Raw genomic sequence first — 27,408 nt, 5'->3', positions numbered from 1 at the left:
TTCCTATTTGGAACCAGTCTGTTGTTCCATGTACAGTTCTGACTGTTGCTTCCTGACCTGCATACAGGTTTCTCAAGAGGCAGGTCAGGTGGTCTGGGGGTCCCATCTCTTTCAGAATGTTCCACAGTTTATTGTGATCCACACAGTCAAAGGCTTTGGCATAGTCAATGAAGCAGAAATAGATTTTTTTCTTGAACTCTCTTGCTTTCTCCATGATCCAGCGGATGTTGGCAATTTGATCTCTGGTGATTCTGCCTTTTCTAAAACCTGCTTGAACATCTGGCATTTCACGGTTCACATATTGCTGAAGCCTGGCTTGGAGAATTTTGAGCATGACTTTACTAGCGTTTGAGATGAGTGCAATTGTGCGGTCGTTTGAGCATTCTTTGGCATTGCCTTTCTTTGGGATTGGAATGAAGACTGACCTTTTCCAGTCCTGTGGCCACTGCTGAGTTTTCCAAATTTGCTGGCATATTGAGTGCAGCACTTTCACAGCATCATCTTTCAAGTTTTGAAATAGCTCAATTGGAATTCCATCACCTCCACTAGCTTGGTTCGTAGTGATGCTTTCTAAGGCCCTCTTGACTTCACATTCCAAGATGTCTGGCTCTAGGTCAGTAATCACGTTATCGTGACTATCTTGGTCGTGAAGATATTTTCTGTACAGTTCTTCTGTGTATTCTTGCCACCTCTTCTTAATATCTTCTGCTTCTGTTAGGTCCATACCATTTCTGTCCTTTATCGAGCCCATCTTTGCATGAAATGTTCCCTTGGAATCTCTAATTTTCTTCAAGACATCTCTTGTTTTTCCTATTCTGTTATTTTCCTGTATTTCTTTGCATTGATCACTGAGGAAGGCTCTCTTATCTCTCCTTGCTATTCTTTGGAACTCTGCATTCAGATGCTTATATCTTACCTTTTCTCCTTTGCTTTTCGCTTCTCTTCTTTTCACAGCTATTTGTAAGGCTTCCTCAGACAGCCATTTTGCTTTTCTGCATTTCTTTTTCATGGGGATGGTCTTGGTCCCTGTCTCCTGTACAATGTCACGGACGTCCGTCCAGAGTTCATCAGGCACTCTATCTATCAGATCTAGTCCCTTAAATCTATTTCTCACTTCCACTGTATAATCATAAGGCATTTCATTTAGGTCATATCTGAATGGTCTAGTGGTTTTCCCTACTTTCTTCAATTTAAGTCTGAATTTGGCAATAAGGAATTCATGATCTGAGCCACAGTCAGCTCTTGGTCTTGTTTTTGCTAACTGTATACAGCTTCTCCATCTTTGGCTGCAAAGAATATAATCAATCTGATTTCGGTGTTGACCATCTGGTGATGTCCATGAGCTTATAATTCCTTTTGGAGATTAATTCCTTGTGGGTTGTTTCATTTCCAAATTTTTCTCCCATTGTGAAGGTTGTCTTTTTGTTTTGTTTATGGTTTTCTTTGCTGTATACAGATAGATTTAGATATATGTCACCTAGCAAAAGCCTCAGGGAAGTTGATAACACGAATTGTTTATCTCTCAGATGATGGATGCAGTAAAATGCATGATGATGGAATTATATAACAATCGTAAGTGTTCTAAGAACACTACTGGTAGCACAATAGCTGAAGTCAGAGATGACACTTGTCATTCTTGTTTTGTGGTTGTTTTGAGTGTTTCACTTTTTTTTTTTTTTAAGTTTTTAAATATTGAAGTAAAATTGCTTTACCATGTTGTGTTAGTTTCCGCTGTACAACAGTGTCAACCAGCTGTATGTAAATATGTGTCTCCTCTCTCTTGAGCTTCCTTCCCATTCTTCATTCCCTGTTTGCTAAGGGGGTTTTCTCTGGGCTGGTGTGGAGGCCCCTGAAGAAGTTCTCCGGAGACCGCTGTCAGTTTCTGGCTCCAGTTACCAGGCTCACTCTGCCTTGATGGTGGCAGTTGAGGGTATTTCTTCACTTGGGTAGGAAACTGCTGCAGTGGAGACACACCCTGCCCTGTGTGATCACCTCACTTCTTTTTTTTTTTTAACAGTTAGAAGATAACAATGTTTATTTAATCTAATTTCCCTCTCAACATCATGCCTTTCTTTTTTTTTTTTTTCTTTTCTTTTTTATTTATTCCTTTTTTTTTTTTTTCTTTTCTTTTTTATTTATTCCTTTTTTTTTTTTTAGAGGCTAATTACAATATTATATTTGTTTTGCCATACATTGACATGAATCCACCCCGTGTGTACATGTGCTCCCTCTTGAACTTCTAATCAAACGGCTGAAGCCAGAGCCTGAGTGGTTGACCCACTGGCGAAACCAAGAAACCAGTTATTTGGGTCCCATGTAAAATTGGCTGCTTTGTCATCTCCTGAAGTTTGGACTTTTTTATTCGAGTGCTCTTGGTGTTCAAGAGGTAGTATCCCAAGCTTCCTGAATGTAGGTGATTACTTAGAGAAAAGAGTGGTTAAAACATTGAAATGTCCAGTTCTGAAGCGACCCACTTATTTTTTTTCAAAGCCTCGTTGAATTTTCTTCCTAGGATAATATCAGTGCAAGCCAGTTTCAAATGGGTCTATAGGGGAAATGACAAGTCGCAGGACTTGTTGAGAGCACTGAAAGCCGTGATGGAGAAGTGAGGGGAACCCCAAGTGGAAACATTGATGTGAGAAGACAGTCAGAGTGAGGCTGGCACCCAGAAAAAAAGAGGGGAACGTCTCCAGGAAGATGTTCTGACGGGCCTTAACTGACGAACCGTGTGCTTCAGCTTTTTTTTTTTTTTTTGGCCACACTGAGCAGCATATGGTATCCTAGTGCCCTGACCAGCGACTGAACCTGTGTCCTCTGCATTGGGAGCATGGAGGCTTAACCACTGGACCTCCAGGGAAGTCCCAAGAGAGTCCCAAGTGTGAATGCAAATATTTCAGGGAGGTACCGACAGAAATCAATGAATCTCTTTAGATATTTTTGCTATGTGACCATCTTCATGGTTATGCGGAGATGTCAAAGAACAAGGCCAAATGCTGTTTTTAGAAAAACCTCCTCTCCCTCACCCTGACCTGTCGCCATGCTTCATTCTTTTTGTTTATTTAATTGATGTGGAGTTACCTGAAACCTTGCAACTATCACGTGTCAGAATATTCCAGATTTTAACGAGGTAAAGTGTAACTCCCTTCCACAATTAGATACAACATTTCTTCATTAATACAGTACAGTTGTTCCTGTTGTGTTTGATAAATGAGGATTTCTCAGCCTTGAAGCTACTGACATTGGTGCCATATGTTTTGCTGTGGTGACAGCTGTCCTGTCCGTCTGGGATGTTGAGCCGAATTCCTGGTCTTCTACCCTCTGAATGTGAGAAACAACCCAAAATGTCTCCAGGCACTGTTGTGTCATTGACAAAGGAAGGGGGCAAAAATCATACCTGTTTATAGCCATGGTGATGATTGAACACTGTCAGCACACTTTCATCACTTCAGCTTGGATTTATATTTTCTTCTTTCCAAATGAATTTGGCCCCAAATATACACTTCCTCCCCTTCACCCAAAATACCCTATGGTTTCCAGAATGGTTAGGCTTTGGGATGCCAGGTGAGTGATTATGGCCCACACCCAAAACTTCAGGTCAGAGATAAAATAAAGCTGCTTTTAGGATGTTTTACTTTTATTTTTTGGGCCAAAATCCCGCTCAAAACTTTTACATACAGTATGGGAGAAAGTGAAGAAGAACTCGAAAGTGAAAAGGTTGGCTTAAAGCTCAACATTCAGAAAACTAAGATCATGGCATCCGGTCCCATCAGTTCATGGCAAATAGAAGGGGAAACAGTGGCTAACTTTTTGGGGAGGCTTAAAATCACTGCGGATGCTGATTGCAGTCATGAAATTAAAAGACTCTTAATCCTGGGAGTAAGGAAAGTGATGACCAATCTAGACAGCGTATTAAAAAACAGAGACATTATTTTGCCAACAAAGGTCCATCTAGCCAAGGCTATGGTTTTTCCAGTGGTCATGTATGGATGTGAGTGTTGGACTGTAAAGAAAGCTGAGCAGCGAAGAATTGATGCTTTTGAACTCTCGTGTTAGGGAAGACTCTTGAGAGTCCCTTGGACTGCAAGGAGAGCCAACCAATCCATCCTAAAGGTCATCAGGAGAGGTGGCCCTAAGATGGCAGGGGAATAGGATGGGGAGACCACTTTCTCCCCCAGAAATTCATTGAAAAAAAAAAAACAACAAAACATTTAAACGCTAAGCAAATTCCACAAAACAACCTCTGAATGATGGCAGACGACATCAGGACCGAGTAAAGTAGCCCATTGTGTTCGAAAGGAGGTAGGACAAAATATAAAAGATAAAAAGAGAGAAAAAAGAGGTAGGGATGGAGATCCATCCCGGGAAGGGAGTCTTAAAAGAGGAGAAATTTCCAAACACCAGGAAACACTCTCACTAGCGGGTGTGTGGGGAGTTTTGGAATCTCAGAGGGCAGCATAAACAGGAGGAAAAATAAATAAATAAAACCTACAGATTGCGCCGTGCCTAACGGCAACTCCTGGCACACGCAGCCACCACCAGCAAATGGGGGCTGAACAGGGATGCGCGGGTTGTATTGCTTAGGGTAAGGATCAGGCCTGAATGCCCTGAGGGCAATCTGATGGAACTAACATGAGATAGCCACCCAAACTGTGGGATAGCCAGAGAGAGAGAGGGAAAAAAACAAAACAAAACAAAACAAAACAGAGAATTATCCCGTGAAAGCCCTAACCTCAGTCTCTGCCAGGCCTTCACACAGAACAAAGGACTGAGTGAATGCCAGAGGAGAGCTAGCAGGCTTCAGACCAGCCCATCCCCTGTCAGAAGACAGGGGTCATCCAGAGCCAGAAAGGGGAAATCTTGACCCCAGAGAGGCATCCTGTACCAAACTGCAAATAGGTTCCGTTGCTAACCAAGACTTCTTGGGATTCTGGACGGTTGACATCTGCTGGGAGGGTTGCGGCCAGAGATCAGCTCCCCAGAAGAGACACAGTGCACACCTGAGAGGGATGTGCCCACAGCAACCCAGAAACCCAAGCAGCTCGGATGGGGGAGGCGATAAGACACACACACACGCACTCAGAGATGGGGGAGGTGATAAGACACACACACACACCTGCGGGAGACTGTGCTCACCAAGAACCTGGTCGCCACAGTTGCTGGGACCTGGGAAGGGGCCAACCTAGTCTGCACCTTTGTGGAGTACCTGAGAACCTGAACCTGAGCAGCTTAGACCTGAGAAGTGCACGCAACCCAGGGCCCGCCCCAGACAGTTCCTGGCAGAGCAACCTAGAGACTAAAAAGGGTAGACCGTGAAAGCACACATGCTATGAGCACAAACCCAGTGTGGCTGAAACACTGCGAGCACTCCCCACACACACCAGTGATACTTGTTTGCAGTGTTACTCCCTCCCCACAGCAGGACTGAACAAGTGAAACTAAAAAAGTGACCACTTTTGCCCCTTTGTGTCAGGGTGGATGTTAGACACTGAAGAGACCAGCAAAGAGAAGCTACAATAAACAGAGGGAACTACTTTCGAAGTGGCAGGTGCAAGAGATCAAAACCCTGCAGTTAGCACCGACTACGTGGGAAGGGGCCTATAGATCTTGAGAATTATAAGACGGATCAAGGAACTATCTGAAACTGAACAGACCCCACACTGTCTGCAACAGCTCCAGAGAAGTTCCTAGATAATAAATTTATGTTTATCATTTTAAAAACTTTTATAAGTCCTCTATTACTCCTTTAATTTTCATTTTTAAACCTACTTGTACCTTGCCAAAAGAAGACCCTACTTTATTTCAATTTTTATTTTATTTTTTTTGCATTTTGAAGTTGGATTAAAATCTTTAAAAAAATATTTATTTTAATTGGAGGCTAATTATTTACAATATTGTATTGGTTTTGCCATACATTGACATGAATCCGCCACGGGTGTACATGTGTTCCCCATCTTGAACCTCTCTCCCACATCCCTCCCAATACCATGACACCATTCTGTATCATGCATTGAACCTGGACTGGCGATTCGTTTCTCATATTATAATATACATATTTCAATGCCATTCTCCCAAATCATCCCGCCTTCGCACACTCAGACAGAGACCAAAAGACTGTTCTGTACATCTGTGTCTCTTTTGCTGTTCCGTGTACAGGGTTATTATTATCATCTTTCTAAATTCCACATAGATGCGATAGTATAATGTATTGGTATTTCTCTTTCTGGCTTAATTCACTCTGTACAATAGGCTCCAGTTTCATCCACCTCATTAGAACTGATTCAAATGTATCCTTTTTAACTGAGAGTAATAACCATTGTGTATATGTACCAAAGCTTTCTTATCCATTCGTCTGCAGATGGACATCTAGGTTGCTTCCAATTCCTTGCTAAAATAATCAGTGCTGCGATGAACATTGGAGTACATGTGTCTCTTTCAATACTGGTTTCCTCGGTGTGTATGCCCAGGAGTGTGATTGCTGGATCATATGGCAGTTCTATTTCCAGTTTTTTAAGGAATCTACGCACTGTTCTCCATAGTGGTTGTACTAGTCTGCATTCCCACCAACAGTGTAAGACGGTTCCCTTTTCTCCACACCCTCTCCAGCATTTATTGCATGTAGACTTTTGGATAGCAGCCATTCTGACTGGTGTGAAATGGTATCTCATTGTGGTTTTGGTTTGCATTTCTCTGATTATGAGGGATGTTGAGCATTTTTCACGTGTTTGTTAGATATCTGGATGTCTTCCTTGGAGAAAAGTCTGTTTAGTTCTTTGGCCCATTTTTTGATTGGGTCGTTCATTTTTCTGGAGTTGAGCTGCAGGAGCTGCTTGTATATTTTAGAGATTGATTATTTGTCAGTTGTTTCATTTGCTATTATTTTCTCCCATTCTGAAGGCTGTCCTTTCACCGTATTTATAGTTTCCTTTGGTGTGCAGGGCTTTTCATTTTAATTAGGTCCAATTATTTTATTTTTGCTTTTATTTCCAATATGCTGGGAGGTGGGTCATGGAGGATCCTGCTGTGATTTATGTCAGAGAGTGTTTTGCCTATGTTCTCCTCTAAGAGTTTAATACAACAGACTGGTTCCAAATAGGAAAAGGAGTACGTCAAGGCTGTATATTGTCACCTTGCTTATTTAAATTATATGCAGAGTACATCATGAGGAACGCTGGGCTAGAAGAAGCACAAGCCGGAATCAAGATTGCTGGGAGAAATATCAATAACCTCAGATATGCAGATGACACTACCCTTATAGCAGAAAGTGAGGAGGAACTAAAAATCCTCTTGATGAAACTGAAAGAGGAGAGTGAAAAGGTTGGCTTGAAGCTCAACATTCAAAAAGCAAACATCATGCATCTGGTCCCATCACTTCATGGGAAATAGATGGAAAAACAGTGGAAACAGTGTCAGACTTTATTTTTTGGGGCTCCAAAATCACTGCAGATACTGACTGCAGCCAGGAAATTAAAAGACGCTTACTCCTTGGAAGGAAAGTCATGACCAACCTAGATAGTATGTTAAAAAGAGAGACATTACTTTGCCAACAAAGGTCCGTCTGGTCAAGGCTATGGTTTTTCCCCTGGTCATGTATGGATGTGAGAGTTGGACTGTGAAGAAAGCTGATGGCCGAAGAATTGATGCTTTTGAACTGTGGTGTTGGACAAGACTCTTGAGAGTCCCTTGTATTGCAAGGAGATCCAACCAGTCCATTTTAAAGGAGATCAATCCTGGGTGTTCATTGGAAGGACTGACGCTTAAGCTGAAACTGCAATACTTTGGCCACCTCATGTGATGAGTTGACTCCCTGGAAAAGATTCTGATGATGGGAAAGGTTGGGGGCGGGAGGACAATGGGACGACGGAGAATGAGATGGCTGGATGGCATCACCGACTCTGTGGACATGAGTTTGAGTGAACTCCGGGAGTTGGTGGTGGACAGGGAGGCCTGGCATGCTTGATTCATGGGGTGGTGGAGAGTCGGACATGACTGAGCGACTGAACTGAACTGAACTGACCTGAATACAATATGAGATCAAAAACACTGTGGAGGGAATCAACAGTAGAAAAAAGACGCAAATGATAGGACAAGTGAGTTAGAAGATAGATTGGTAGAAAGAAATGAAACAGAGAGGAAAAAAGAACCAAGTAAAAGAAATGAGGACCATCTCAGAGACCTCTGGTACCATGTTAAACGCCCCAACATTCGCATCATAGGAGTCCCAGAAGAAGACAAAAAGAAAGACCATGAGAAAATACTTGAGGAAATAATAATTGAAAACTTCCGTAAAATGGGGAAGGAAATAATCTCTCGAGTCCAAGAATTCCAGAGAGTCCCATCCAGGGTAAACCCAAGGTGAAATACCCCAGGACACACATTAACCAAATTAACAAAGATCAAACACAAAGAACAAATGTTAAAAGCAACAAGGGAAAAGCAACAAACAACACATAAGGGGATCCCCATAAGGATAACCGATGATCTTTCAATAGAAACTCTTCAGGCAAGGAGGGAATGGCAGGGCATACTAAAGTGTTGAAAGAAAATAACCTACAGCCCAGATGACTGTATTCAGCAAGGATCTCAATCAAATATGAAGGAGAATTCAAAAGCTTTACAGACAAGCAAAAGCTGAGAGAATTCAGCATCACCAAACCAGCTCTCCAACAAATGCTAAAGGACCTTCTCTAGACAGGAAACACAGAAACAATGTATCACCTCGAGCCCAAAACAATAAAGTAAATGGCAATGGGATCATACGTATCAATAATCACTTTAAAAGTAAATGGGTTGAATGCCCCAACCTAAAGACAAAGACTAGCTGAAAGGATACCAAAACAAGACCAATATATATGTTGCCTACAAGAGACCCACCCCAAAACGAGGGACACATGCAGACTGAAAGTGAAGAACTGGAAAAAGATATTCCACACTATTAGAGACCAAAAGAAAGCAGGAGTCACAATGCTCATATCAGATAAGATAGACTTTAAAACAAAGGCTGTGAAAAGAGACAAAGAAGGACACCATATAATGATCAAAGGATCAATCCAAGAAGAACATATAACAATTATAAACATATATGCACCCAACATAGGAGCACCGCATTATATAAGACAAATGCTAACAAGTATGAAAGAGGAAGTTAACAATAACACAATAATACTGGGAGAATTTAATACCCCACTCACAACTATGGATAGATCAGTTAAACAAAAAATTAACAAGGAAACACAAACGTTAAATCATCCAATAGACCAACTAGAACTAATTGATATTGATAAGACATTTCACCCCAGAACAGTGAATTTCACCTTCTTCTCAAGCTCACACGGAACCTTCTCCAGATTAGATCATATCCTGGGCCATAAATCTAGCCTTGGTAAATTCAAAAAACTTGAAATCATTCCAAGCATCTTTTCTGACCACAATGCAGTAAGATTAGATCTCAATTACAGGAGAAAATCTATTAAAAATGCCAACATAGGGAGGATGAACAACACATTGCTTAATAACTAACGAATCATAGAAGAAATCAAAATATACATAGAAACGAATGAAAATGAAAATGCAACAACCCAAAACCTGGGGGGAGGGGGGCGCTGTAAAAGCAGTGCTATGGGGAAGGTTCATAGCAAAACAGGCATACCTCAATAAACAAGAAAAAAGTCAACTAAATAACCTAATTCTACACCTAAAACAACTAGAAAAGGAAGAAATGAAGAGTCCGAGGGTGAGTATAAGGAAAGATATCTTAAAAATTAGGGCAGAAATAAATGCAAAAGAAGCAAAAGTGACCAGGGCAAAAATCAACAAAACCAAAAGCTGGTTCCTTGAGAGGGTGAATAAAATTGACAAATCTCTAGCCAGACTCATCGGGAAACAAAGGAAGAAAAACCAAATCAATAAAAGTAGAAATGAAAATGGAGAGATCACAGCAGACAACACAGAAACACAAAGGATAATAAGAGACTACTACCAGGAATTATATTCCAATAAAATGGACAACTTGGAAGAAATGGCCAAATTCTTAGAAAAGTACAACTTTCCAAAACTGAACCAGGAAGAAATAGAAAATCTGAACAGACCCACCACAAGCATGGAAATTGAATCTCTAATCAGAAATCTTCCAGCAAAATAAAGCCCAGGTCCAGATGGCTTCATAGCTGAATTCTACCAAAAACTTAGAGAAGAGCTAACACCTCTCCTGCTCAAACTCTTCGAGAAAATTGCTGAGGAAGGGAAACTTCCAAACTCATTCTATGAGGCCACCATCACCCTAATCCCAAAACCTGGTAAAGATCCCACAAAAAAAGAAAACTATAGGCCAATATCACTGATGAACATAGATGCAAAAATCCTTAACAAAATTCTAGAAATCAGAATCCAACAACACATTAAGAAGATCATACATCATGACCAAGTGGGCTTTATCCCAGGGATGCAAGAATTCTTCAATATCCACAAATCAATTAAGGTAATACACCACATTAACAAACTGAAAAATAAAAATCATATGATTATCTCAATAGATGCAGAGAAAGCCTTCGACAAAATTCAACATCCATTTATGTTAAAAACCCTCCAGAAGGCAGGAATAGAAGGATCATATCTCAACATAATAAAAGCTATATATGACAAACCCACAGAAAACATTATCCTCAATGCTGAAAATCTGAAAGCATTTCCCCTAAATTCAGGAACAAGACAAGGGTGCCCACTCTCACCGATACTGTTCAACATAGTTCTGGAAGTTTAGGCCACAGCAATCAGAGCAGAAAAAGACATAAAAGCAAACCAAACTGGAAAAGAAGAAGTAAAACTTTCACTGTTCGCTGATGATATGATCCTATACACAGAAAACCCTAAAGTCTCTACCAGAAAACTACTAGAGTTAATCAATGAATACAGCAAAGGTGCAGGATATAAAATCAACACACCGAAATCCCTTGCATTCCTACACACTAATAATGAGAAAATAGAAAGAGAAATTAAGGAAACTATTCCATTCACTGTTGCAAAGAAAAGAATAAAATACTTAGTAATGTATCTATCTAAAGATACAAAAGACCTGTACAGAGAAAACTATAAAACACTGGTGAAAAAAATCAGAGACAACAATAATAGATGGAGAAATATACCGTGTCCGTGGATTGGAAGAATAAGTATTGTGAAAATGAGTATACTACCCAAAGTAATTTATAACTTGAATGCAATCCCTTTCAAGCTACCAACGGTGTTTTTCACAGAGCTAGAACAAATAATCTCACAATTTGTATGGAAATACAAAACACATCAAATAGGCAACGCAATCTTGAGGAAGAAGAATGGAACTAGGTTAATCAACCTCCTGGACTTCAGGGTCTACAACAAAACCACAGTCGACAAGACAGTACAGTACTGGCATAAAGACAGAAATATAGATCAGTGGAACAAAATAGAAAGCCAGAGATAAATCCACGGACCTATGGACAACTTTTCTTTAACAAGGGAGACAAGAATATTCAGTGGAGAAAAGACAATCTCTTTAACAAGTGGTGCTGGGAAAACTGGTCAACCACTTGTAAAAGAATTAAATTAGAACACTCCCTAACACCATACACAAAATTAAACTCAAAATGGATTAAGGATCTAAATGTAAGACCAGAAGCTATAAAACTCCTAGAGGAGAACATAGGCAAAACACTCTCCGATATAAATCACAGCAGGATCCTCCATGATCCACCTCCCAGAATATTGGAAATAAAAGCAAAACTAAACAAATGGGACCTAATTAAAATTAAAAGCTTCTGCGCAGCAAAGGAAACTATAAGCAAGGTGAAAAGACAGCCTTCAGAATGGGAGAAAATAATAGCAAATGAAACAACTGACAAGAAATTAATCTCCAAAATATACAAGCAGCTCCTCCAGCTCAATTCCAGAAAAATAAAAGACCCAATCAAAAAATGGGCCAAAGAACTAAACAGACGTTTCTCCTAAGAAGACATACAGATGGCCAGCAAACACATGAAGAAATGCTCAATATCCCTCATTATCAGAGAAATGCAAATCAAAATCACAATGAGATACCATTTCGCAACAGTCAGAATGGCTGCTATCCAACAGTCTACATGCAATAAATGCTGGAGAGGGTGTGGAGAAAAGGCAACCCTGTTACACTGTTGGTGGGAATGCAGACTAGTACAGCCACTATGGAGAACAGTGTGGAGACTCCTTAAAAAAATGGAAACAGAACTGCCATATGATCTAGCAATCGCACTCCTGGGCATACACACCGAGGAAACCAGTATTGAAAGAGACACATGTACTCCAATGTTCATCGCAGCACTGTTTATAATAGTCAGGACATGGAAGCAACCTAGATGTCCATCTGCAGACGAATGGATAAGAAAGCTTTGGTACGTATACACAATGGAGTATTACTCAGCCATTAAAAAGAATACATTTGAATCAGTTCTAACGAGGTGGATGAAAATGGAGCCTATTTTACAGAGTGAAGTAAGCCAGAAAGAAAAACACCAATACAGTATACTAATGCGTATATATGGAATTTAGAAAGATGGTAAGGATAACCCTGTATCAGTTTAGTTCAGTTCAGTCGCTCAGTCGTGTCCGACTCTCCGCGACCCCATGAATCACAGCACGCCAGGCCTCCCTGTCCATCACCAACTCCCGGAGTACACTCAAACTCATGTCCACAGAGTCGGTGATGCCATCCAGCCATCTCATTCACGGTCGTCCCCTTCTCCTCCCACCCCCAACCTTTCCCAGCATCAGAGTCTTTTCCAGTGAGTCAACTCGTCGCATGAGGTGGCCAAAGTATTGCAATTTCAGCTTTAGCATCAGTCCCTCCAATGAACATCCAGGATTGATCTCCTTTAGAATGGACTGGTTGGATCTCCTTGCAGTATAAGGGACTCTCAAGAGTCTTCTCCAACACCACAGTTCAAAAGCATCGATTCTTCGGCGATCAGCCTTCTTCACAGTCCAACTCAACAAAAGAGACACAGGTGTACAGAACAGTCTTTAGGACTCTGTGAGATAGTGTGAGGGTGGGATGATTTGGGAGAATGGCATTGAAACATGTGTATTATCATATGTGAAATGAATCACCAGTCCAGGTTCAAAGCATGATACATGATGCTTGGGGCTGGTGCACGGGGATGACCCAGAGGGAGGATAAGGCTAGGAGGAAGGTGGGAGGGGGGTTTGAGAAGGGGAACACATGTACACCCGTGGTAGATTCATGTCAATGTATGGCGAAACCAACCAATATAATATTGTAATTAGCCTCCAATAAAAAATAAAAATTAAAAAATAAAATAAAGGTATTAAGAATGTTATCTTACGTTGATCAGAATAGCTATCATTCCCTTCCCCCCACCCTCCACCCCACCCCCAAAAATTAACCCAGAAAGTAATACGTGTTGGCACAAAGATGTGGCTCTTGTGTACTGCAGGAGGGAGAATAAAATGGTGCAGCCACTATGGAATATAATACAATGGCTCCTCAACAATAAAAATAGATTTACCATACAAAAAAAGGATTATAGATACCTAAAGAAACAAAAAAAGGAATATAGATACCTAAAGAAACCAAAGACCTATATATAGAAAACTATAAAACACTGGTGAAAGAAATCAGAGAGGACACTAGTAGATGGAGAAATATACCGTGTCCGTGGATTGGAAGAATAAGTACTGTGAAAATGAGTATATTATGCAAAGTAATTTATAAGTTCAATGCAATCCCTATCAAGCTACCAACGGTGTTTTTCACAGAGCTAGAACAAATAATCTCACAATTTGTATGGAAATATAAAAAACCTCGAATAGCCAAAGCAATCTTGAGGAAGAAGAATGGAACTGTGGGAATCAACCTGCCGGACTTCTGGCTCTACTACAAATCCACAGTCATCAAGACAGTATGGGACTGGCATAAAGACAGAAATATAGATCAATGGAACAAAATAGAAAGCCAGAGATAAATCCACGCACCTATGGACACCTTATCTTTGACAAGGGAGGCAAGAATATTCAATGGAAAAAAGACAATCTCTTTAACAAGTGGTGCTGGGAAAACTGGTCAACCACTTGTAAAAGAATTAAACTAGAACACTCCCTAACACCATACACAAAAATAAACTCAAAATGGATTAAGGATCTAAATGTAAGACCAGAAACTATAAAACTCCTAGAGGAGAACATAGGCAAAACACTCTCCGACATAAATCACAGCAGGATCCTCCATGACCCACCTCCCAGAATATTGGAAATAAAAGCAAAACTAAACAAATGGGACCTAATTAAAATTAAAAACTTCTGCACAGCAAAGGAAACTATAAGCAAGGTGAAAGGACAGCCTTTAGAATGGGATAAAATAATAGCAAATGAAGCTATTTGACTGACAAAGGATTAATCTCAAAAATATACAAGCCACTCCTGCAGCTCAATTCCAGAAAAATAAACCACCCAATAAAAAAATGGACAGAATAACTAACCAGACATTTCTCCAAGAAGACATACAGATTGCTAACAAACACATGAAAAGACGCTCACCATCACTCATAATCAGAGAAATGCAAATCAAAACCACTATGAGGTACCATTTCACGCCAGTCAGAATGGCTGCCATCCAAACGTCTACAAGCTAAAAATGCTGGAGAGGGTGTGGCGAAAAGGGAATGCAAACTAGTGCAACCACTATGGAGAAAAGTGTGGAGATTCCTTAAAAACCTGGAAAAAGAACTGCCATATTACCCAGCAGTCACACTCCTGGGCATACACACCGAGGAAACCAGAATTGAAAGAGACACATATACTCCAATGTTCATCGCAGCACTGTTTATAATAGCCAGGACATGGCAACTACCTAGATGTCCATCTGCAGACAAATGGGTAAGAAAGCTGTGGTACATATACGCAATGGATTATTACTCAGCCGTTAAAAAGATACATTTGAATCAGTTCTAATGAGGTGGATGAAACTGGAGCCTATTATATAGAGTGAAGTAAGCCAGAAAGAAAAACACCAATACAGTATACTAAGGCAAATATATGGAATTTATAAAGATGCGAATGTTAACCCTGTATACGAGACAGCAAAAAGACCCAGATGTATAGAACAGTCTTTTGGACTCTATGGGAGAGGGCGAGGGTGGGATGACTTGGGAGAATGCCATTGAAATATGTATATTATCATATGTTAAAGGAATAGCCAGTCCAAGTTCAATGCATGATACAGGATGCTCGGGGCTAGTGTACTGGGATGAACCAGAGTGATGGGATGGGGAGGGAGGTGGGAGGGGGATTCAAGATGGGGAACATATGTACACCCGGGACAGATTCTTGTCAATGCATGGCAAAACAAATACAATAATGTAAAGTAATTAGCCTCCAATTGAAATAAATAAAATAAAGTAAAATGTTACCAACCTTGGGGGGGGGGTGGATATGTATATATATTGGTGGCCCCAGTGTACAACATGCGGGACTTAATTCTCCATCAAGGGATAGAACCTTGGCCCCCTACAGTGGAAATATGGAGTCTTAACTGCTGGACCACCAGGGAAGTCCCTCCCCTCCTGTTTTATGATGGGATAACAGTCCTTTGTTGACAATCTTGTCCCCTTACGAACAAGAAGAGGTGTTCTGACCCACTGGCAGCCTGATATCTCTGTGTTGGTGCTGATGATTTGTGACAACTCAGGCATGGATTTACCAGCTTCCCCCTTTCTAGTCTATAAGTCTACACAAGCTTCAGTTCAGTTCAGTTCAGTTCAGTCGCTCAGTCGTGTCCGACTCTCCGCGACCCCATGAATCACAGCACGCCAGGACTCCCTGTCCATCACCAACTCCCGGAGTTCACTCACACTCATGTCCACAGAGTCGGTGATTCCAACCAGCCATCTCATTCTCGGTCGTCCCCTTCTTCTCCCGCCTCCAACCTTTCCCAGGATCAGAGTCTTTTCCAGTGAGTCAACCCGTCGCATGAGGTGGCCAAAGTATTGCAATTTGAGCTTTAGCATCAGTCCTTCCAATGAACACCCAGGGATTGTCTCCTCTAGAATGGACTGGTTGGATCTCCTTGCAGTCCAAGGGACTCTCAAGAGTCTTCTCCAGCACCACAGTTGAAAAGCATCAATTCTTCGGCGATCAGCTTTCTTCACAGTCCAACTCTCACATCCATACATGACCACGGGAAAAACCATAGCCTTGACTAGATGGACCTTTGTTGGCAAAGTAATGTCTCTGCTTTACATTATAGAAAAATATTTTCTTAGGAGGGATTGAATATCAGTGTATGCATTTATCATTTAATTCAGGTGGAACTTTTAGCTCTCACACTCTATCCGTCACCTGCTCCTGTCTGCACACACATGTTCTCTATCACCCGAGGCTTGCTATTTTTCCCACAAAGAGATAAATTGTGAGTCCCTCAGTCATGTCCGACTCTTTGCAGACCTCATGGACTGCTGCCCACCAGGCTCCTCTGCCCGTGGGGATTCTCCACTCAAGAATACTGGAGTGGGTAGCCATGCCCTTCTTGAAGAGATCTACCTGACCCAGGGATCAAACCCAAATCTCCCTCATTGCAGGCAGATTCTTTACCATCTGTACCGCGAGGAAGACCCACAGTACCCACAGAAGGTAAATAAAAATCGGCTGGCATTTCTAAGAGCAGTGCATCTTGCACGTTAGCCACTCAGTCGTTCTGACTCTGCAACCCCATGGATTGTAGCCTGCCAGGTTCCTCTGTCCATGGGATCCTCCAGGCAAAAATACTGGAGCGGGTTGCCATTTCCTTCTCCAGGGCGTCTTCCTGACCCAGGGACCGAACCCAGGTCTTCTGCATGGCAGGTGGATTCTTTACCAACTGAGCAGTCTGAGCTACTAGGAAAGCCCTAGTGTGTCCTTACCAATTTAAAATATTTTGTGTATCCCCTTACCAATGCATTGCTATTTGCAAGTCGGCTGAAATGGCTCCCAGAGATAATAAATTCTCAACCAGCTTCTACGTGTGTGTGGACAGAAAGGCGTCAATGCCAAACAGAAGAAACGAAAGGGAACATTCTGTTGAAAAGGTTAAGAGACCCGGATTTCCACTGGCAATCAGTACACACTGGGTCATGGCATGTAAAATCTTTCTGCCCCTTTCTTCTATTAAAAAAGCAACAGAAAATGCACAAATCACGCCTGTCCTGCCTGATGTACAGAAGGCGTGTGGAAGGACTGAATACGGTAGTCTATGCACAGTCTTACGTGAATTGCAGAGCATTAACGTAAAACAATTTAAAGAACAGTTATTGGTACTCAAGTTCATTCACAGAGTAAATGTGGCCACGCTGTCCATCACAAGAAAACACAGAGGGCTCGTCCACAGGCCTCTGGAAGTCACCTGCTGTGCTGTGACCTCAGGAGCACTGAGATCCATCCATCAGACGCAGGTTTATCAGTTCAGTTTAGTTCAGTCGCTCAGTTGTGTCCGACTCTCTGCGACCCCATAAATCACAGCACGCCAGGCCTCCCTGTCCATCACCAACTCCCGGAGTACACTCAAACTCATGTCCACAGAGTCGGTGATGCCATCCAGCCATCTCATTCCCTGTCGTCCCCTTCTCCTCCCTCCCCCACTCCCTCCCAGAATCAGAGTCTTTTCCAGTGAGTCAACTCGTCTCATGAGGTGGCCAAAGTACTGGAGTTTCAGCTTTAGCATCAGTCCTTCCAATGAACACCCAGGACTGATCTCCTCTAGAATGGACTGATTGGAGCTCCTTGCAGAGACTCTTGGGACTCTCAAGAGTCTTCTCCAGCACCACAGTTCAAAAGCATCAATTCTTCGGCGATCAGCTTTCTTCACAGTCCAACTCTCACATCCATACATGACCACGGGAAAAACCATAGCCTTGGCTAGACAGACCTTTGTTGGCAAAGTAATGTCTCTGCTTTTAATATACTATCTAGGTTGGTCATAACTTTCCTTCCAAGGAGCAAGCGTCTTTCAATTTCACGGCTGCAGTCAGCATCCGCAGTGATTTTGGAGCCCAAAAAAGTAAAGTCTGACACTGTTTCCACTGTTTTTCCATCTATTTCCCATGAAGTGATGGGACCAGATGCATGATGTTTATTTTCTGAATGTTGAGCTTCAAGCCAACCTTTCCACTCTCCTCTTTCACTTTCATCAAGAGGCTTTTGAGTTCCTCTTCACTTTCTGCCATAAGGGTAGTGTCATCTGCATATCTGAGGTTATTGATATTGCTCCTGTCAATCTTGATTCCAGCTTGTGCTTCTTCCAGCCCAGCGTTCCTCATGATGTACTCTGCATATAAGTTGAATAAGCATGGTGACAATATACAGCCTTGATGTACTTCTTTTCGTATTTGGAACCAGTCTGTTTTTCCATGTACAGTTCTGACTGTTGCTTCCTGACCTGCATACAGGTTTCTCAAGAGGCAGGTCAGGTGGTCTGGTATTCCCACCTCTTTCAGAATGTTCCACAGTTTATTGTGATCGACACAATCAAAGGCTAACTCTCTTGCTTTCTCCATGATCCAGCGGATGTTGGCAATTTGATCTCTGGTGCCTCTGCCTTTTCTAAAACCTGCTTGAACAACTGGGAGTTCACGGTTGACATATTGCTGAAGCCTGGCTTGGAGAATTTTGAGCATGAGTTTACTAGAGTGTGTGATGAGTGCAATTGTGCGGTCCTTTGAGCATTCTTTGGCATTGCCTTTCTTTGCAATTGGAATGAAGACTGGCCTTTTCCAGTCCTGTGGCCACTGCTGAGTTTTCCAAATTTGTTGGCATATTGAGTGCAGCACTTCGACAACATCATCTTTCAAGATTTGAAATAGCTCAATTGGAATTCGATCACCTCCCCTAGCTTTGTTCGCAGTGATGCTTTCTAATGGCCACTTGACTTCACATTCCATGATGTCTGGCTCTAGATCAGTGATCACATTATCGTGATTGTCTTATGAAGCACCCATTATCTAGGAGACTCGAGAGGCAAAGCTGGATTTAGAGCAGGGTTTTCCATATTCCGGGATCTAATGCCTGAGGACGTGAGGCGGAACTGATGCAATAATAATAGAAATACAGTGGGCAATAAATGTAATGTGCTTGAATCATCCCCAAAACATCTGCCCTCCTTTTTCCCCAGTCCATGGAGAAATTGTCTTCAGTGGTACAAATGAACTTGCAGAACAGAAAGAGACTCACAGACTTACAGAGGACAAACTTATGGTTGGCTAAGGCGGCGGGGGTAAAGGATGGGGGGATGGACAGTTGTGGAGTCTGGGATGGACATGGACACAGTGCTGCATTTAACATGGAGAACCAACAAGGACTTGCTGTCCAGCACAGGGAACTCTGCTCACTCCTCTGTAATAACATTATGGTTCCCAGGGGGAAGTATGGGGGAAGGGATAGTCAGGGAGTTTGGGATGGACATGGTCACAGTGCTGTATTTAACGTGGAGAACCAACAAGGACCTGCTGTACAGCACAGGGACCTCTGCCCCGTGTCCTGTGGCAGCCTGGATGAGATGGGAGTTTAGGGAAGAATGTGCTGTGCTTAGTAGCTCAGTCATGTCCGACTCTCTGACCCCATGGACTGTAGCCCACCAGGCTCCTCTATCCATGGGATTCTCCAGGCAAGGATACTGGAGTGGGTTGTCATGCCCTCCTCCAGGGCATCTTCTCAACCCAGGGTTCGAACCCAGGTCTCTGGCATTGCAGGCAGATTCTTTACCAGCTGAGCCACAAAGATACATTTTTATCTGTGGCTGAGTCCCTTTGCCATCCACCCTCAACTATCCCAACATTGTTGATTAATTAGCTATACCCCAATACGAAATAAAAAGTCTTTCAGTTCAGTTCAGTTCAGTTCAGTCGCTCAGTCGTGTCCGATTCTCTGCGACCCCATGAATCACAGCACGCCAGGCCTCCCTGTCCATCACCAACTCCCGGAGTTCACTCAAACTCATGTCCACAGAGTCGGTGATGCCATCCAGCCATCTCATTCTCTGTCGTCCCCTTCTCCTCCCGCCCCCACTCCCTCCCAGCATCAGAGTCTTTTCCAGTGAGTCAACTCGTCTCATGAGGTGGCCAAAGTATTGCAGTTTCAAGGAACAGCCAAAAAAAAAAAAAAGTGTACCATGAAAGCAGTCCCTGGCGCCCAAAACGTTGGGGTCCGCTGATTTAAAGACCCTGCATGCTCACTGTGACCAACATGCACCCGGGCGCTTGCTGGCTTCCTGCACCGAGGGGCGCAGCCACCTTTACATCGATGAGGTCCTCCCTGGAGATGAAAGGTTGTTGCGGAATGACACAGACACCGGGATCTTGACCTCCAGAGAAGAATTCAATCCGGGGCCAGAGACGAGGCTTGATCGCTCAGAGCTTTTGTGTAATAAAGTTTTATTAATGTATAAAGGAGATAGAGAAAGCTTCTGACATTGACATCAGAAGGGGGCAGAAAAAGTACCCCCCTGCTAGTCTTCAGCTGGATGTTATATAGTCACTAGCAGTCTGTTAATGAAAGAAAGGGATGTCTTAAGGCTCAGAATGGCACCAGGCCCCTCACCCATAAGATGCATTTGGGGATAATTTTGACATCAGACGATTCATCCTGGGTCATGATTAACTTGAATCTTGTAGAAGGGCAGATTACCATACACATAGTTTTGTTTTACATAGATTAGGGGAACAATATATGAGTATAACATACAGGTTTGGCAAGTAGATTCTGAGCCATTAGGTGGAACCTAAAGATAGAGTCTGGGGCAAATGCGTAGTACATTAACATAGCTTAAGATCAACATTTCCATAAGAAAAATGCATTGGTTAACTCAAGATTTGAGAATAGTTAACTTCAAGTGAAACCAGGTGTCATTATGGCAACAGTATTTTGAGAGAAACTTCCTTTTAAATTTGTTTAAAGAAAAAAATTATTGCTAGTTTGTTTCCTCCTGCCGCTTAAGAGACATAAATATGTCTGACAGTTGCAGGCTACTTCCTCTGCTTGGAGACCCCTGACCTTCCTGCCTGTTACCCTCTCAGAGGGAAAGCTGGAGACCAGGTAGTTCTGCCTGGTCCTGGTGTTGGTGATGGAGATGTGCAGGCTGCCCTGGGCCAGCTCAGGAGCATTGGCGGGGAGGATGGACTCCACTATGTTACTGGAGGAGAGAAAGGGAGCGGCCTGCAGGACTGCACCCCCTTGGGCCTGGGAGCCTCCTAGCTGCCCCCACCCAAAACCCATGAGAGAGTCCAGACAGTGACAGGGCCGCCAGAGGCTTAGCAGCTGCAGAATCTCACATATCAGAAGCCAAAAAAATAAAAGCAGTGGAGAAACACCCCTCGTGTGTGCGGTTGACAGGAAAAGGCAGCCAAGATCGGTGGGTAGAGTAGGTTTGCATTGGGGTCAGGTGGGCTCCCTGGTTATAGCACGGAAACCAGAAGCTCATAAGTTTGCAGGTTAATAAGCATACTGGAGGGCAGCCATTCCGCTTCATGAAACTAGCCAGGTGGAGCACCTCTGGCCTTTAGATGAGGAAGATCGCGGAGCAGAGACAAGCGAGGAGACAACACTGGGTTCCTGTGTAGCCAGGACTGGTCTGGCTGAGGGATGTACAGAGAGCAGGAAAACTTCAATCTTGAGCGGCCTGACCGTCCACTGCACGGTTCCCCTTTGATTAGTGGCCGCCTCATAAATATCCAAGGAGCGACAGTGCTGACTGAGCTTGTTACGGTTCATCCACAGCATCCTGCTTAGTCGTGTCCAACTCTTTGGGACCTGTAGCCTGCCAGTCTCCTCTGTCCATGGGATTCCCCAGGCAAGAATACTGGAGTGGGTGCCCATGCCCTCCTCCATGGAAATCTTTCTGAATCCAACCAGAGTCTCCTGTCTGTCCTGCATTGGAAGATGGATTATTTGCACTGTGTCACCTGGGAATATATATATTCCCACCTGGAATCACCATTGCCGGGAGAAGTAAATAACCTCAGATACGCAGATGACACCACCCTTATGGCAGAACGTGAAGAGGAACTAGAGAGCCTCTTGATGAAAGTGAAAGAGGAGAGTGAAAAAGTTGGCTTAAAGCTCAACATTCAGAAAACTAAGATCATGGCATCTGGTCCCATCACTTCAGGGCAAATAGATGGGGAAAGAGTGGCAGACTTTATTTTTCTGGTCTCCAAAATCACCGCAGATTGTGATTGCAGCCAGGAAATTAAAAGATGCTTGCTCCTTGGAAAGAAAGTTATGACCAATCTAAACAGCATATTAAAAAACAGAGACATTACTTTGCCAACAAAGGTCTGTCTAGTCAAAGCTGTGGTTTTTCTTTCCGGTAGTCAAGTTTGGATGTGAGAGTTGGACTATAAAGAAAACTGAGCACCAAATAATTGATGCTTTTGAACTGTGGTGTTGGAGAAGACTCTTGAGAGTCTCTGGGACTGCAAGTGATCCAAGCAGTCCATCCTAAAGGAGATCAGTCCTGGATATTCATTGGAAGGACGGATGCTGAAGCTGAAACTCCAATACTTTGGCCACCTGGTGCTAGGAACTGACTCACTAGAAAAGACCCTGATGCTGAGAAAGATTGAAGGTGGGAAGAGATGGGGACGACAGAGGATGAGATGGTTGGATGGCATCACTGACAAGATGTACATGAATTTGAGTATGCCCCAGGAGTTGGTGATTGACTGGGATGTCTCATGTGCTGCACTCCATGGGGTCACAAGTAGTCGGACACAACTGAATTGAAATGATATATATATATCATATATAACTGATATAACTGATATATACATGTAACTCAATCGGGCCATGAAATCATAGCCAGGTGTTAGTGCCCCAAAAGACTGCCTTCGGATTTCTTTGGCAAAATCATAGGTAAAGTTGTTACAGTCCTGAAAAAGAAAAGTAACAGGTGACCTTACGTTTTGTCAGAAAAAGTCATTGTGGTCCCAGAACTCTGTACCCACCACACAAGGTAATTACATAAGTAGGTGATAATTGCTCACTCCTGTCTGAATCTTTGAGACTCCTTGGACTGTAGCCCGCCAGACTCCTCTGTCCATGGGATTCTCCAGGCAAGAATGCCATGCCTTCCTCCAGGCAAGAATGCCATCTTGCTAACCCAGGGATGGAATCCGGGTCTCTGACATTGCAGGCAAATTCTTTACCATCTGAGCCACCAGGGAAGTCTGCCAAACAAAATATCTGGACCCTACAAAGCTAACCCCAGATGTTGGGTGCTTCATAGGCTAGAATCCCTTCTGGGCCTGATCCTCACCCACCACTCCTGGTCCCCAGACAAGCTATGTGTTCTCCTAAATACAATCTTTTTTTTTTTTTTAAATCATCTTTGGAAAATCCTTGAAGGCTGGATTCCAATGCTAATTGAGCACTTTTTTTTTTTTTTTTTTTTCTGCAGACCTCTCTAAGGCAACTCCTCTCACCCACGGCAATTCTGTGGCCTCAGAAACATTTCAATTGCAGCTCTGTAACAACGCTGCCAATTAACACCAACGCTGACAACAGAGAAAGGAGTTGTAATGACTGTCGTCTGCAAAGAGCAGATCACAGTGTCTGGAGGTTAGTCTGGGGCAAAGGTGTTCAATAAAAGACTCCCTGCTCCCTAAGTGGGGTCTAACAGGCAGGCCAATTCTGGATCCTCTATTGGCACATGCTGAATGCAAGGTATGTTAACGTAAGTAAAACAAACAGCCAGTGGGAATTTGCTGTGTGACTCAGGGAACTCAGACAGGGGCTCTGTGCCAACCTGCAGGGGTGGAATGGGAAGGGAGTTTGGAGGGGCGTTCAAGAGGGAGGCTACATTTATAAATGATTCATGTTGTAAAGCAAAAACTAACAGAACATTGGAAAGCAGCTATGTGTTGTGCTTAGTCGCTCAGTCATGTCTGACTCTTTGGGACCCAATGGACTGCAGCCTGCCAGCTTCCTCTGTCCATGAGATTCTCCAGGCCAGAATACTGGAGCGGGTTGCTTTGCCCTCCTCCAGGGTCTCTTCCCAAACCAGGGATAGAACCCAGGTCTCCTGCATTGCAGGCGATTCTTTACCATCTGAGCCACCAGGGAAGCCTGGCAAGCAACAATACTCCAATGGAAAAAAATATCCTATGACAAACCATAATAGAAAGAATATTAAAAATTAATATATGTATATATATATATATGTATAACTTAGTCACTTTGTTGTATAACAGAAACGGATAACAACTGTAAATCAGCTGCTGCTGCTGCTAAGTCGCTATACTTCACTAACAAGAAATAAGAAAAATAAATTTTGGGATGGGAGGTGGGAGTGAGTTTTCAAAGGAAGGGGATATATGTACACCTATCTGATCCATGCGGCTGTATGGCAGCAACCAATACAATATTGTAATTAGCCACCTCATGCGACGAGTTGACTCACTGCAAAAGACTCTGATGCTGGGAAGGATTGAGGGCGGGAGCAGAAGGGGACGACAGAGAATGAGATGGCTGGATGGCATCACCGACTCGAGGGACATGAGTTTGAGTGAACTCCAGGAGTTGGTGATGGACAAGGAGGCCTGGTGTGCTGTGATTCATGGGGTCGCAAAGAATCGGACATGACTGAGTGACTGAAGTAAGTAAGAAGTAAGTAAAAGTTAAAAAAAAAAAAAAAAGAATACAAGGTGGATCTAATCACCACATAGGACAGACAGGAAAACTGAAGTTTGTAGGGTTAAGCATCTTTCCTACTATGTCACCAAGAATGAGTGTCATAGCCAGGATTTGAATCCAGATCCATCTTTCATTTTTTTAGTTCATCCATCCATTAACCTACTGACATTAGGCTTTGGGCTAGTCACTGGGATTCAAGAGATACACAGAGCCCCTGTGTCAGGGGAAGAAATGCCCGAAACCGCCCATCCTAATTAGGCCCATTAGTAACCATTTATGTGAGTTATTTTATGACAGGAGGTTCCTGGTAAGGAACATCCAAACTAACAAGCCACCACCGACTTGGAGGAGTTTGGGAAAGGTCAAAAGGAGGATACCCCGTGTCATTCCACCTCCCAGAATCCTTCTTGTTGGCATCCACCTTGCCTGAGCAATGCCTGCACAAACAAGAAGGACTGTGAGTCAGACTGATTGCTGGAGACAAATCCCATCACCCTAACACCACAGACTTCAAGTCAGTGGCAGAGTAGTCCTCCTGGGTTCCCTCACCTACTTTTCTCCCCCCAGGTGCCCCTTCCCAATAAAGTCTCTTGTGTTTAAAATGTTGTGGTTCTGAACACTCAAGTGTGAACTTGAATTCATCCTTGGGCATGGAAGTGTTAATCATTATATGATGACTATTCCAAGTTGTTAACAGAATGCACGTAATTAATAGAATATTTTCCACCCGCTGAGGCCAGTTCTCAAAGTCAGAGAGTACATCACGACCGTCTAGAAGCAGAAACTTGATTTTAAAAACACTGTTGTTGCTGTTCTTTAGTAGACTGTCTAGAAGAAGAAAACAGATTTTAAATAACACTGTTGTTGTTTAGTCGCTGTGTCTAAGTCTTTTTCGACGCCATGGGCTATAGCCTACCAGGCTCTTCTGTCCATGGGATTCTCCAGATAAGAATACTCAAGTGGGTTGCCATTTCTTTCTCTAGGGGATTTTCTGGACCCAGGGATTCAACCCGAGTCTACTGTACATCAGGCAGGTTCTTTACTACTGAGCCACCATGGAAGCCTTAGAAATATAGACTGTATTAAATTAAATACTTGATGAAAACTTATTACTTCTAGATACACTGCTTGAAATTCAGTGCTTCTTACTGTAGGAATGAAAAAGACATTAAATTCCATTATCATTCCACTTAAACTACAGGGTCATGTTTTATTTTATAGGCCTGTCTGTCAGTAGAAGCAAGCAAAGACTTTATCAGCCACATGTTCCAGGCCTTGAAAACAGGTCCTGTGTTCTCACAAGTAACCTTGGCTTGAAAGAAACAAAGCTGGAATCTTAAGACTAAAGAAACACTCATGAGCAAAATAAGGCATTTTATTTCCTTGTCTTATTGTCATTGCCCCCCCGCCCAAATAATCTTCTTTTCCCAATGGAGAGCACATCTCTCTAAGGGTGACATTTTAAAAGAAGTCTTAACCTGTTCTGTTTCCCAGGCAAAGGAGGACTTCTATGAAGTTAACTTAATAGGGTTAACCAATAATCTTCGCTGTTTGTTCTTAATTTATTGACGAGCAACACAGCCTAGTTACTACTTAATTACCTCTATTTTCTGTGGCGCTGTGAGGAGGACCGAAGCAACCAAGGATACTGCAGAAGCCCCGGCAAAGGCCTTGACACCCTTCAGCAGCTTTCTGCTGTGTTTGCAAAGAGTTGATGCTGCCCCCAAGTGGTAAATGCCCAGAAACCCACACGCTCCAAACAAGTTGATGTGCTTCACGCTAGCTGCGAAACTGGGGAAACAAAACCCAAGAAAGAAATGCCCATTAGGTGGTATAGTTTGTTCCACACGGATGCTAGTCATCGCTTCTTAGAAGTGATGCTATAAATACAATTATGTATGTTTAATTATATGCATATATAAGTATATGTATATATACACATGCTAAGACATAGGTATATGGGCTTCCCAGATAGCTCAGTGGGTAAAGAATCCACCTGCAATGTGGGAGACCCTGATTCGATTCCTGGGTTCAAACATCCACTCGCTGGAGAAGGGATAGGCCACCCACTCCAGTGTTCTTGGGCTTCCCTTGTGGCTCAGCTGGTAAAGAATCCGTCTGCAATGCAGGAGACCTGGGTTCGTTCGATCCCTGGGTTGAGAGGATCCCCTGGAGAAGGGAAAGGCTACCCACTCCAGTATCCTGGCCTGGAGAATTTAATGGACAGTATATATAGTCCGTGGGGTCGCAAAGAGTATGTATATATATCTACACACATATAATTTTCTGGTCTAAGTATATTTTCAGTCAAAGTCTAACTGAACATCCAGTCTTTCACGGAAATAATTTATTTCCCCTCACTCACCTTGACCCAATGTAAACATATTAATTTTAAAAAATTAACATCAGTTTATATTTGCTCAGTACATAGACTATGCAACCTACTTTCTAATTACTTGGCAAAAGCAAATGGGTTAATTTCAACTGGTAAGGCATTTGGACTTTTTTCTTAACCTTTTGAAACATTTGGGGGTCTGGGTGACTGGTAACATCAGTAACATCAGTATAGATTGTAGCAAATTACAGATTAAAGACACACTTGCTCTCAGCAAGTGGCATAGGTAAATTTAAAATAGACAGCTTGGCTACCTAGTGTTTCCCTTGTGAGCATTCCTTTGTTTTAGGTTTTGCTTTTGTTTTTACACTGATGCTCACAATTATTCCATAATGCAA

General features: G+C 42.7%; 1 pseudogene; it reads left to right on the top strand.

The window, feature by feature from the left end:
- LOC148773124 (MYND-type zinc finger-containing chromatin reader ZMYND8-like) overlaps nt 1-21,237 on the top strand; it is a 46,976-nt pseudogene extending 25,739 nt beyond the window's left edge.
- The last annotated feature ends 6,171 nt before the right edge of the window (nt 21,238-27,408 follow it).

This window comes from Moschus berezovskii, chromosome Y (genome assembly GCF_049115385.1).
Source record: "Moschus berezovskii isolate FMDL1 chromosome Y, NW_MosBer_1.0, whole genome shotgun sequence".
NCBI classification, from domain to species: Eukaryota; Metazoa; Chordata; class Mammalia; order Artiodactyla; family Moschidae; genus Moschus; species Moschus berezovskii.
Note: the sequence above shows the minus strand (reverse complement) of the source record. Positions and strands in the feature narration are given on the sequence as shown.